Source organism: Leptonotus elevatus, chromosome 16 (assembly GCF_054856555.1).
Source record: "Leptonotus elevatus isolate MCC_2025b chromosome 16, RoL_Lele_1.0, whole genome shotgun sequence".
Classification (NCBI taxonomy): Eukaryota; Metazoa; Chordata; class Actinopteri; order Syngnathiformes; family Syngnathidae; genus Leptonotus; species Leptonotus elevatus.
Window position 1 is genome coordinate 2130522 of NC_141254.1, and position 12415 is coordinate 2142936.

Genomic DNA, 12415 nt, shown 5'->3' on the forward strand with positions numbered 1-12415 from the left:
TGAAGGAACATAATTCATTTAAACGAATCCAGATTCTGCAACATAAAGACAAAAGTGTTTTGATTGTTATATTGCTCTAATGGTATAGGCTACCAGCGCAAACACACCCACAAAGTTTGACAGATGGGAGCAGATTCGTGCCTGATTTAACACACATGGCAATGGATTTGCGCCAAGAACACGGCAGCATAGAAACAGTTGCGAGAAAGATGAAATTATCAGAAAGCGAGGTTGGACAGAGGAGGTGCAAAAGTGTTTTTCTCATTTAGTGCCATTAAACTGTAGTGGGCAGAGAGGAATATATTAATTAATTCATTCATTCATTCATTTAATGTCCATAAAATAAAAATTATTAGTGCAATCATTTTTATATTTTCAGAGGTTGACGTGGGCATACAGTACTGTATGTAGAGATGTGCACATGGATTTTCATATAGCTTAACAGAGTAGGAGAGAGCGGGGTAAGTAGTGCCAATTTTTACTTAAAGTGTCTTTTACGCAAGGTTATTATAGGAATGCCTCCAACTAAAATGTGTTCATATAGTTTTGGATATTGTGCATTCTTGGGAGCAATCATTTTGGATCGTCAATAAACTGTTTGAGAAATATAGCTTTTGGGGAAAAAAGGTGGTTTTGTGGCACAACTTGCCCCCAGTGCGGGGTAGGTTGTGCCATTAAAATCATTAGAATTCAGTGAGGTGAATTGTGCCATTGATAACTGAAGTAAATAAGATCATTTTAATTTCAAAAACAATAATGCTATATTTCACTCCTTCTTTCCCCGGATACAGCACACGACACCGTAGCTCTTTGTCACTGATGGCTTTAGTCAATGTCTTTACAAACTTCCTCAATTCCACCGTCGAACTAGTTTATATACGATAAACAATAAAACAAAGCTATTTACATAATTAACATAAATGTACAAGAAAACAAATAATCACCTCGCTGGCCGCACATATCCAAAAGAAAAGAGTGAGTCCAAAAATTGAGACATTAGGTACAAAAACACCACAAATAAAAACGTCCATGTACCTCCGACGACGTCTCTGTCTTCCTTCTTCCACGTAAAGTACAATGCTCAAGCCGTGCAAAAACCGGATGTGCCAATAAAAAAAACTCCCCTGTGTCTCGTGTATACACAACCTGTGAAATTGGTTCTTAACAACCCTTAACCAAATATAGTGTTTTTTATACAGTACAAATTACAAAAATATACATTTCAACAAAAATATCATTGAATGACAACTTTATGGCAGTTAAACTCCCACCAAATCACAAATTGTAATTTTCCCATGCTCTTGAACTCGATTATCCTACTGTGCTTCAAGTAGTAACACTATTTTCTGTACAGGCCTATCAAGATGAACTGGCTTAGTTTCTCACTGCTGTCTAAAGTTGAATCACACATCAGAAATTTTACTTTTCTAACTCTTCCATCTGCACTAGGATACACTTGTGTGACTCGTGCTAATCTCCACTGGTTGCGTGGTGAACTGTCTTCCTGAAAAAATGACATAATTGACTTGTGTTGAAGGTTAAAAAGGTACTCCTTCTTCCCTCTTCTCCAGAATTAATTTGCCAAAATACTTGGCGCCATCTTTTGCATAGATATAGATCTTGTTTCATGAATTGACCAGGGGGTGGCAGTATGATACTGGACTTGATTGTGAGGATATGATTGTGTGTTAAAGGTTCAAGACTTGTTGGATCATTTAAGTGCTCAGTTGTGAGTGGTCTGCTATTTACAATGACCATCACCTCATACAGGAATGTACGAAGAGAGGTATTATTAAGTATCTTTGCCTCTTCGGCGCCGGTGCCTGGGTGCGGGTGGTCCCCGGGGGCTGGGGGTCGGGGGTTGGGGGGCTGCCGGTTGGTCGGGGTGGGGTCGGGGGGGGCGGCTTTGTTGGGGGGGGGCGGTGGTGGGGGTTGCGGGGTGGGGGGGTGCTGGGGGTGGGGGGTGTCTGGGGGATTGGGGGCATGGGGGCGGCTGGGGCTGGGTTGGGGTGGGTGGCGGGGGTGGATGGGGGGCGGGGGGTTGTGGGGGGGGCGGGGGTTGGGGGCCGGTGGGGTGCCTGGTGGGCCTGCAGTGCCCCGTCCTGCTGCGTTGGGCCGGGGGCGCGGGCCGGGTTGGGGCGGGGGGCGCTCCTGCTCCTGGGTTTGCTCTCCGGCCGGTGGCCCTGGTGGGGCCCGGGGGTCGTCCTTTGGCGCTGCCGCGGCCTGGGGGGCCCTGAGGTGTTGCGCTTGCTCTGTTCCGGCGGGGGTCGACGGCTCCCCTCTTTGGTGGAGATTTTCATGCATGCCAGATCCACCACACCAGCATCTACCGAAACTCAGACACAATCTGTTTCCTCCTCAGGTTATTGAATCGGTGGAGGCTGGTGTCTCGGATCTCACGCGGCTTCGTCTGTCCTTCCTTCCTTTTCTCGGTCTCTCCGTTGGTCTCTTGAGGCCTCCCTGATTTTATGTTTTTTGGATTTGTTGGGGTCTGGATGTTTCTTGGGCTGGGGAGGAGTTCTGGTGGGGGGTGTCTGGTCGGTGCTGGATTTCACCTTCCTTGGTTTTCTTCGGTCCCCTCGGGTCTCCTGGTGTTCGATTTAGGTGAACGGTATGAGATTTTTTTTTTTCTAATAGGTTTTCTGGTGAGCTAACAAACACACGCACGCATGCACGCACGCACGCACACACACATACTCACCCACACACACAAAAAAAAAAAAATGTATGTATGTATGTATGTATATATGTATATATGTATGTATATATGTGTATATATATATATATATATATATTTAAAAAAAATAAAAAAAATAAAAAAAATTAAAAAAAAGAGCAATGATGATGACATTTCCGAATGAACAATACTGAGCTCTAAAAAAGAGAAAAAAAAAGAGAAAAAAAAAAAAAAAAAGTATCTTTGCTGATTGATCAATAATTGCTGTTAAAACACTTATGATGGTCTTTATTTGCCTTTCCCAAACACCTCCCATGTGGCTAGAGGAAGGAGTGTTCATCACAAATTCACATCCAAATTCCTTCAGTTGCTTCAGGTCCATGCCATTCATAGCCTCAATAAGTTCTCGCTCTCCTACAAAGTTGGTGCCTTGATCGCATCTCAATTGTCTCACATTTCCACGTATTGCAATGAATGCACGCAGTGCATTGATGAAAGCATCTGTGCTTAGGTCATCGAGCATCTCTAAATGTATGGCTCCAGAGCACAGGTAAGTGAACAGTAGATCATATTTTTTCAATTCCTTCCTTGCTTCCTTCACACAGAATGGTCCAAATCTACCTCCTCGCCTCTCCCTCTACCTCCTCGTCTCTCCCTCTACCTCCTCGCCTCTCTCCGCCTCCCTGTCCCTTCTCCCTCGTCACCCTTCCTCCTCCTCTCCCCCTCTCTCTGCGGCCCTGCCGCTGCCCCTTGCCCTTCTTGTCGTCTCCTTTCCCCTTCCCTTCCCCCTCCCCTGTACGCCTTCCTTCCCCTCCCCTGGGCCGGGGGCTCCATCCGTGGCCCAGGTCTCGGCTCTCCGGGGGCCGGGGGGGGTGGGTGGCATTGCATCGGTTGGGGACCGCAATATAGAGCAGTGCTGCGGTCCCCTCTCCGTGTCCCCGCCGCGCCGCCCCCCCCCCCCCCCTATTTTTTTTTTAGAAAAAAATGTGTGTGGACCGGTGGAGTGCCTGGCGGGCCTGCAGTGCCCCGTCCTGCTGCGTTGGGTTGGGGGCGCGGGCCGTGTTGGGGTGGGGGGCGCTCCTGCTCCTGGGTTTGCTCTCCGGCCGGTGGCCCTGGCGGGGCCCGGGGGTCGTCCTTTGGCGCTGCCGCGGCCTGGGGGGCCCTGAGGTGTTGCGCTTGCTCTGTCCTGGCAGGGGTCGACGGCTCCCCTCTTTGGTGGAGATTTTCATTCATGCCAAATCCACCACACCAGCATCTATCGAAACTCAGACACAGGTCTCCCTGATTTTTTGGGATTTGTTGGAATTTAGATGTTTCTGGGGTTGGTGAAGAACTCTGGTTGGTGGCCCGGTGGGTGGTGTCTGGTCGGTGCTGGATTTCACTTTTCTTTGGTCTTTCCTCAGGTCTCCTGACGGCGATGTTCGGTTTAGGTGAACGGTATGGGATTTTTTTTTTAATAGGTTTTTGGTGAACTAACGAATACACACACGCACGCACACACGCACATACACATACTCACCCACATACAAAAAAAAAAAAGAATGGTCCAAAGCAATCCATGCCACAATAGGTGAAGGGTGGAGTCATTTCTTGTCTGTCTGCTGACAAATCAGCCATCTTTGGATCATGTGTCTGTCTTCTGTATTTTCTGCATCTTGTAATTTATTTATTTATAAATGTGTGAGCCGACAGCGTTGCTGCACCCAATGATCCAAATGCCGTTAGATCGCAGTTCATTTACAGTCAGTCCTCTTCCTTGATGGCAAACCTTCTCGTGGCAGTGCTTAATAAGTAATGAGGAAACATGACTTGCCTTGGGTAAGATTGCAGGATGTTTGACATCTGGGTGCAAACTAGACTTTGACAAACGTCCTCCAACTCTGAGTACTCCTTGTTCATTTAAGAATGGACTTAGTTGATGCAGTTTGTTTGTTTTGTCTTGCTTTACTTCTTTGCCTTGCTTCAAGTCTTTAATGCCACAACTAAATGCTTCTGTTTGGACTAGTGTAATGATGAAACGCTCTGCTTCCTGCTTTTCTGTCTTACTGTTGTGACTTCATTGAGTTTAGGTCTGAGTCCTTTAATTTGCTTAGCGAAGCACTTCAGACGTGCTATGGCTTGGACGGCTCTTTTTCAGTCAGAAAATTTTGTGAGATGATATAGCAAAGATCCCTTTTCTTTTGTCTCAGTGCAAAGTACATGGGCCCTTCCAAGTTTTGCATCATCTGCACTGAGCTCTCTTACACTTTTACCTTTTATAGGTAGTGTTCTTTCCCAAAGGAAATCTGGGCCAGTATACCAATTGGAAGCCACAAGCTGAAGGATGATCAGCAGGGTTCTTCTCTGAATGTACAAACTGCCATTGGTTAGAATTTGTTGCAGACTTGATTTTATGAATTCTGTTGGCAACAAACACATGAAAGCGTCTTGCATCATTGTTTATATAACTGAGGACAACTTTGGAGTCTGTCCAAAAGTGCTCTTGCAAATCACTTATTTCAAGTTTGTTTCTTAACATAACGCTTGTTCTAGCTGCTACCGCTGCTGCTGTTATATATATATTGTTGGTATAGTGGTTACCTTGGTCAGAGTAACACGTGTCTTTCCCATGACCAGTGCATAGTGTACATCTCCATTTGTGTTGATTGTTCTGAGATAGGAGCATTCTCCATATCCGATGTCACTGGCATCTGGGAAATGATGCAGCTCACACTGTTTGATAGCATTGAAGCTCTTTGGATTGTAACATCTTCTAAACTTTATTCTGGACAGGTTTTGAAGATCTTGGAGCCATAATTCCCTTTTTTTTTCTGAGCTGCTCTGGGAGTCTCTCATCCCACCCAATCTTGTCTCGGCAAAGCTGTTGCAAAATCTGCTTTCCTGTGAGAATTAATGGCGCTAAAACCCCTAAAGGGTCATAGGTTGAGGCTACAACTGATAGCACTCTTCTTGTTATGGGTGCTCTTTGACTTGGACTTTAAACTGAAAGACATCTGAGGATACACCACTGTACACCAAGTGCCCGTTCCATCAGTGGCTCTCCCAGCGTGATATCCTGGTGTTTGATGCTTTCAGCACATTCTTCGTTTGGTATTGCATCCAATACACCTTTGCTGTTGAAAACAAACTTATGTAGTCTCAACTTGCCTGTACTACATAGTTCTCTTGCTTCCTCGACGAGCTTGATAGCTTCAGCGTCGGATGACACACTCACCAGGCCATCATCAACATAAAAATTACGATTGACTAAATGAACTGTACTTTGATCGAACTGCTGACCTTGTGTTGCTAAATGCTTGAGGCCAAAATTGGCACAACCTGGTGAGGAGGCTGCTCCAAACAGGTGCACCTTCATTCTTTTTTTTTTTATTATTATTATTTTTTTTTTTATAAAGAGCTCAGTATTGTTCATTCGGAAATGTCATCATCATTGCTCTTTATTATTATTTTTTTATTATTATTATTTTTTTTTTAAATATATATATATATATATTATTTTTTTTTTTTTTTGGGGCGGCACGGTGGCTGACTGGTTAGCACGACCGCCTCCCAGTGCAAAGGTTGTGAGATCGAGTCCGGGCTTCGGCCTTCCTGGGTGGAGTTTGCATGTTCTCCCCGTGCTTGCGTGGGTTTTCTCCGGGTACTCCGGTTTCCTCCCACATTCCAAAAACATGCATGGCAGGTGAATTGGACACTCCAAATTGTCCATAGGTGTGATTGTGAGTATGGTTGTTCGTCTCTGTGTGCCCTGCGATTGGCTGGCAACCAGTTCAGGGTGTACCCCGCCTACTGCCCGAAGCCAGCTGGGATAGGCTCCAGCAACCCCCGCGACCCTTGTGAGGACAAGCGGTACAGAAAATGGATGGATGGATGGATATTATTTTTTGTATGTGAGAGAGTATGTGTATGTGCGTGCGTGCGTGCGTGCGTGTATTTGTTAGCTCACCAAAAACCTATTAGAAAAAATCCCATACCGTTCACCTAAACCGAACACCGCCGTCAGGAGACCCGAGGGGACCCGAGGGGACCAAAGAAAACCAAGGAAGGTGAAATCCAGCACCGACCAGACACCACCCACCGGGCCACCCACCAGAATTCTTCCCCAACCCAAGAAACATCTAAATTCCAACAAATCCAAAAATAAATAAAAAATCAGGGAGACCTCAAGAGACAGAAGGAGAGACTGAGGGAAGGAAGGAAGGACAGACGAAGCCGAGTGAGATCCACAGACACCAGCCTCCACCGATTCAATGACCTGAGGAGGAAGCAGATTGTGTCTGAGTTTCGGTAGATGCTGGTGTGGTGGATCTGGCATGCATGAAAATCTCCACCAAAGAGGGGAGCCGTCGACCCCTGCCAGGACAGAGCAAGCGCAACACCTCAGGGTCCCCCAGGCCGCGGCAGCGCCAAAGGACGACCCCCGGGCCCCGCCAGGGCCACCGGCCGGAGAGCAAACCCAGGAGCAGGAGCGCCCCCCACCCCAACACGGCCCGCGCCCCCGACCCAACGCAGCAGGACGGGGCACTGCAGGCCCGCCAGGCCCCCAACCCCCGCACCCCCCACGACCCCCCCCCCCGCCCCCCATCCACCCCCGTCATTCACCCCAACCCAGCCCCAGCGCCCCCAAGTCCCCAATCCCCCAGACACCCCCCCCAGCACCCCCCCCCCCACCCCACTCATTTCCTTAATCAAAGCTCTGCAAGCAAAATGAACTTCTCGCCTTAACTTAACTGATGGTTTGTGTTCAGGCTTCACTTGTCTTGCGATGACACGACTGCTTACTTCAAATGCATCACTAGAATCCTCAGGTGAATTGCAGTAGCTCACAATGCTCCAATCTAAATCAGTTTTCTGTGCGAAAGGTTGATCTTCTCCACATACAACTTCTCGAGGGAGCATAGCTTGGGGACAATTGTTGCCAAGGAGTCCAATTTCACACCTCATTTCTGGAGCAATCTTGTCTTCAAAATGCTGTAAATGAGGCCATGCCTTTGCTGTCTCTGGAGTTGGGATGTGCGTTCGATTAGCAGGAATAAACTCACAAGCATAAACTGTTGGCACTGTGATCTTCTTATTTGAATATAGCCCTCTTACTTGAAGAACCTTGAGTTTTGTGCATGCCACAACTGCTGCCTTTTATGTCATTTGTTAGAGTAGACAATAATAAGTATTGTACTCTTTGCGTGTTCAATTAACTGAATGGTGAGATTCTGGTGAAGAAGTCCCTTTGCAAAGGTATCATTATAACAGAAGCTTCTGATGACAACAATTGACGACACTGAAGCCGTGTTCCATCAGATTGTGTGTCGTCCACTCCGGCACATCATTATTTATTGAAAAGTCGGTGAATACGAAAAGTCTCCTCCCATCAGCCCACAGTACATTTGTTTACCACTCAGTGAATACAAGAGAATCTGTTCCCATGGGTATAAATCAGATTAGAGAAAAACAATAATAATCAGCCTGTGACTCCCCTCTTCCGACCGGCAGAGACCGGCCACAGACAAAACTCCCTTAAAGATAGCAAATGTACAAACCCGTTGCCCTTCTTCTGAGAGTGAGACAGATAATACAATTCTATTCATTGAGCCATACTGCTATAACTAAATCCAAAACAGCTAAAATATAAATTGAAACTGAAAAACAATGTTAATAACTTAACATTCCCTCATTTGAGCTCTTGAGAGCTCAACACATTAAAACATTTTTTTCAATGGTTGTGTGGTAAAAATAATTATCATTAAAACATCCCTTTAGCAGAAGAGGAGATAGTTTAGCAATCATATGACATTAAAAAACAATTTGATACATTTAAAAGATTTTTAGTGGAATAAGCATAACATATGTGAGGCTTAACATAAAATGTTGTTCATTAAAAAGTGTCGCTATATATCGGCAGACGAATATGTGTTCTTTGAAGCCATCTCGTGATGAAGTTCTTTGTTGAATGAAAAAAGTGACGCAATAGTTTTTCTTTAAGAATCTGGGGTAGACTACCCAAATTCTTCGATTTGTCACCGGGATTATTCTGCCCGAAAATGTGACTCTTCGTGGAATGATTGCCCAAGAAAAGGCACTTGACTTGATCCGTTGAATGATGTCAAAACAATGTCGAATGATGTCGAAACGGCCGCTCCAGAACCGAACACTGGGTCAGCTGACGTGGCTCCCAGGTCGGAGGTGATAAGATTGATGATCATCAGTTGATGAGATAGCCGGCAGCCTTGTAGACCAGTTGTGGAATTTCGTCTCTCCTTCTTTCTGTGCAGCGAACTGCACAAGATTTCCTCTCCAACCCCCTGGGGCCGTTCTCCTGAGTGCAGAAACTTTTCATTTTTAGTCTCTCATAAACTCACATAAATTTTATTTGGAGGAAAAACCCTGATAGTTTTTGTTAGTTGGGATTAGTAAATGTTATTTGGTTAAGATCCGTAGGTCCTGTGCTGTTGGAACAGGAAAAGATCTATTTTTGTGACATTAAAATAGAGCCCAGCCTTTGATTGAGTTGAATGACATTCGCTCATTCATTAATATAAGACAGAGCTTGTAAATATTTATTTTTCAAATAGGTTTTGTTCAATAATAGGTAATTTTTTTACCACGACTAAATGTGTTCTAAAGTTGCATAACTTTGCCTTTCACCATCCTGAAAGGAATCATTTTACTAGCATATCATATATTCTCTTCCCAGAATCCCATGACCGGCTGAATCATGATGATCCTGGAAAAAGCTCACATATATTCATATTATCTATACTCTTTTGCAAACACTGGGCTCCAAACATTACATTTTTCAAATGTGATTCTGAGATAAAAGATATAATATAATATAATTACCTTCATTTGGCGAATATGCATTATTGTCCTCTTTCCCGCTGCAAGCTTACCTTTCTTCCGCTCTTGTTTTGTTCCCTGTAGATTTCTTCAAACTCAAACTGTGAATTATCCCATTCAAACTCATCCTGTCAATTGGAGTGTAGGCCGATACCACACAACCTTTTTAATTTTGTTTTTAAGTTTGTTTTTAATTTTCTAACCCACAACCTTTTAATTTTGTATTTAATTTTCTAATTCGTCTACATTGGTTAATTTCTTAAACATAAACTCCCTCATTTTGACAAAGATCCATTGATTTTTTTCAAACACTTCAAGATAAAGGGAGGATAAAATAGAGACCTCATAACTCAAAAGACGTCGTAAATAACACAACCCTCTAAATCAGGCTATGAGGTAAACAAAAAAGCTACAAAACACAATAAAAATGAACACAAGCAGATACAATTTAAGACACTAATATATGATGACTTTGGGGCCATAAAAACAGAGGTAACCATATTAATGTAATTCTCCTAGAGTTAAGCAAACTAAAATTATTTAAACTGCTAATCAACCTCACCTCTTTTACAGATTAGTGGGGCTCATAAAAAACACAGCACACAAAATATTTCTGGGATTTATAAATCACAGTGCTGTGAGAAAAAAAAATAAAAAAAATCTAAAATTAACCATCAAACTCCTAGTTAGTCTTTTACTTGTTATTATTCATTTTATTCTATAATTTATTTTATACTGTAGCTGCAGCTGGACGAAGTCCAGGAAAAAGTTCCTCACGGGGAAAATAAAAGTATATCGTATCATATCATATTAATAAAATTCCCATTGTACCAATTCAGAAACTGATTCTCCCAAAAATATAGGCAAAAATTTAGTAGGCTATAGATTGAAATAAATTTTCTCAATCCCTCATTTCAAATTTACATATGTCGTTATCAATTTCCTGAAATATCTTGCTATAGATCACAGTTCCCCACTCAACACATTAAAAATGCCTTGCATATACCCATGTAGCATATCTCTGAACAAGGATCACATCCCATTCCGACCACCAGCTTTCAAAAGTCAATGTTCAGGGCGGGGCTGTGTCAGACAAAGTTCGATGAGAGGAGACATCTGTAATGAGGCTTGTACACAGTCACTGGGCATTGTGGAAGGTGAACATCATGTTTTTTTAGGCACAGGAGGAGAAGACTGTTGCTCTGGGCTTTTGACCTTTGATCTCTGCCACATCCATTCAGACGCTGTCTGCAATGTGGATCCGATGACACATTTTCTTTCTGAGAGCTCACCTGACCAAAAAATGCACACTCGTTGATACAATGCATTAAAAATGCCAGATTGAGGATATGGGATCATAGCAAGACAGTTCATTTCCTGCTTTCTCAAAAATGTTTCGTAAAAAAACACAGCCTCTTTTATTTATTTTTTTTTTTTTCAATACCCCTTCCAAATAGCTACTAGCAATACTTGCAAATACAACGTATCAGCAGCTGGGGCGCATCCCGTTCGCAGTTTGTAATCAGTGAAGGCCATCAAACCCTCATCTGCCTTGGAACTCAAACATCAGTTTCTGAAATGACACACTCAGAAAAAAAACAAATATTAAAAATAATTATCATTATGTCAATTTCAAAAACATTTATAACTTCTTATTCAACTATCTTATTTCTAGCCACAGCTGTACAGATGTAGGCATAATTATGTCAACTCAACATAGCTCAAACAAAATACCATTATTTTATCATTATTCTTTATTAATTTGTCCCGAAAAGGGAAAGTTAACAAATTAACTATCTTCATCAATCATTAAAGCGTAAAGACTATTAGCTCAGTCACTAAAAAAAAAAAAAAACCAAATAAAACACTAATTTAATATTCTTCTACAAAAACTCAACAATATCTTTCAAATACTATTACTTATTTTTTATTGTTTATCATTCCTCTCTTACCATTTTGACAAAGAAAAAGTCCCATTACGAGGACACATTATGCTCTAACGCACAGCCCCCTCCTTTTCTTCTAACCTAGAAACGGGGGGGGGGGGGGGGGGATCTTAACATTATACATCGCAAAACCTATTTTATCACATTCCCATTAATAAAACAAACGCCACTATCACAACAGTCTCATCTCACACAAAAACAACACCAAACTTAGTTAAAAATATTGAAGAAAAACAAACAAAATCACCATATGCACATTTCTCACACACAATAACAATAATAGCCCCCACCTTTTAGAAGCTAGGTCACACACTCAAATGCATACGCACACACTCTTTAGTCATTATAAAATAATAAACGGTTTTATTCTATCAATTCGTTGTCTACAAATCTTATAGCATTTAAACCGCAGTTTTGTACGGTGATTTCAGTAAACGGGTTAACTTCAATTCGTTGTCTACAAATCTTATGGCATTTAAACCGCAGTTTTGTACGGTGATTTCAGTAAACGGGTTAACTTCAATTCGTTGTCTACAAATCTTATAGCATTTAAACCGCAGTTTTGTACGGTGATTTCAGTAAACGGGTTAACTTCGAACAAACCACCCGTAAACTGCTCCACAAATGCTGGAGTCATTTTAGCATCAAATTCAGCCACTACATCATTACCAACAAAGAAAATACAAAAGTCTGACGTACCATTTTGTCCAGCGAAAGCTTTTCATACAATCGATCCATAGTTTGTTTTTTCGTCTTTCATCGACGCTTTTTTTTTTTTGCTTTTTTTTTCCGCATGGCTGCGACTCACAAATCCCGACTATAAACCGGAAGCGCATTCAGGACAAACCATTCTGTATCCGGGTCGAAATCGCCTCCATTTTGTCTGTAGGCTATTTTTTACTTTCGGTTTCAATATAGTGACGTCTCACTTTTAATATAATAGTTCAATAGGTTAACA